Source organism: Echinops telfairi, unplaced genomic scaffold (assembly GCF_000313985.2).
Source record: "Echinops telfairi isolate 266 unplaced genomic scaffold, ASM31398v2 ScPeMD7_18;HRSCAF=68, whole genome shotgun sequence".
Taxonomy (NCBI): Eukaryota; Metazoa; Chordata; class Mammalia; order Afrosoricida; family Tenrecidae; genus Echinops; species Echinops telfairi.
The window spans coordinates 13,319,491-13,321,435 of NW_022103915.1; the positions used below are offsets into that span (position 1 = coordinate 13,319,491).

General features: G+C 43.9%; 1 protein-coding gene across 1 annotated transcript in view; it reads left to right on the top strand.

Moving 5' to 3' along the window:
* RPS6KA5 (ribosomal protein S6 kinase A5) overlaps nucleotides 1–1,945 on the top strand; it is a 132,998-nt gene that overhangs the window by 80,365 nt on the left and 50,688 nt on the right. The gene's annotated exons all lie outside the window — the stretch shown is intronic.

The following is a 1,945-nucleotide window of genomic DNA, read 5'->3' on the forward strand; positions in this document are numbered from 1 at the left end:
ACCCGTGGGTTTCCGAGACTAACTGGTAGTTTCAAATTGCTCTCCTTAAGGTTAGCAGCCCAACTTGAAACCACTGAGCTACCAGGGCTCCCTGGCTCTGAGATCAGGCTGTGGATGTTTAAGAAGAAGAGGGTGGCAATCCAGAACAGGGTAACTCCGTCCAGAAACGAAAGAGGACTGTGCTGCGGGTAGAGGGAGGTGGCGCTCAGAATAGGCACCCTAAGATGGGGTGAAGGGAGGTCTAAGATCCAGAGAGAATGAAGAAAGAGGGGCCGGGGTCAGGGTGCAGTGGGACACCGGACACCTGTACTCGGTGCCGGTGCAAGCGGAACATGCTGACACCCTTCAACAGAGACCTCTGGCTGTTGCTGCGGCCAAGGGGGGGGTTGCTACTTGAGACAAATTAGACCTAGGAGCAGGCCAAAGAGACCAAGGAGTTGTAATCCTACAAAGGACTTGGTGTCATTTTTTATAATATAAAAACGATGGTGAGATTACCATAAATCTCAGAGTAAGTAACAGACAGAATACAAAGCTCCAAATAGTATGGGAGCCAAGGCAAAATTTACTCTGTGAAACCTCTGTGTATTTTAGGGAAATCCGTGAGCCTCCATTGTTATTGAAGCAGAAAGCAGAATAAATACTGGCTGTAAATGTAATTGGCATAGAACATACGTAATAAAGCAAATCAAATCTCAGCTAAGTTTCCCTTAATCTTACTACTCTAAAATGGGAAATGCTGCTTATAAGACATAAAGCCAGTGATATTAAGTTTGATCCAGCTTCACAAGAGAAGACAAAAATGGGAATTTCGTTGGAAGTAAATAGTTAAAGATTTATTCTTGAAATCTTTCCCAAAGAGATTGTTTTGTTGAAAGTAAAACACCACTGGTTCTCTAATGCACTGGCTGCTCCAGGTCAATCTTCTCTTCGCTATAGGCTTTGGGTGTTTGCCTACCTTTCTTGTAACACTCTGAAGTCCTTGCAGGACAGTGCCCAGTGCACCCACTAGGTGTAATTTTTTATCTCAGTCTTAACAGATGTTCAAGGACCTGCTTCTTCATGTACTTAATGTTGAGGAAAGCGGAGTCTCTGTGTTTAAAAACATCTCCTTCATGCTGACATAATTAAAACTATGAAACATGGAACTCTCTGACCTGAGCACAGTTACTTATGTAGCTGAGGAAATAGCTGACACGTTTTTTCTATAAAACTTAACATGCAAAACAAAATAGAGGGATATATATATAATGGGCTGAGTTTGCTTATTTGGATTTAAAGATCAGCTAAAATTAACCTATGATCTTCAATCTCGCTATTTTGAAGCTTGTTTCTCAAGAAGCCTTTCCTTTATTAATTACCTATTTGATGCATGGTACTGTGCTTGATATAGTTACTTGATAAATGTGCTTAAGGAGTGAAAAGCAGGAAATGCCTAGAACATATCAGCCATTTATAAGTAAGTACAATGGTGGAACAGTGGTTAAGGACTTGACTGATAACCCAAAGGTTGTCGGTTCAAATCCACTAGTTGCTCCGTGGAAGAGCAATGTGGTGGAGTACTCTCTATAGATTTACAGGCTTAGAAACCGTATAGGGCACTTCTACTCTGTCCTGTAGGGTCGCTTTGAGCATCTATGTGGTTTGGTTTGAGCAATGGGACTAGAGGAGTTGTAGGGTGATGTCAGTCAGGGATCTTAGGAGTTAAGCAAGCCCTCAGCCATGAGGAAGCTATGGACATGGGTGGGCTTAGGAGCACATGAAAACCACCTGGTGTGAAGATGAGCTATGTTGAGAGCCAAAGGCAGTGAGCATCAGAAGTCAGGTGGGAGGCAGTTGATCGGACCCTCATTGCATAGAACCAAGGGCATAGTGAGTGAGGTCAGGGGAAGCCCCCAGTGAGCAGCCAGCCTGAGGGAGGCTTACAGTCGCCCTGGCCAATGGC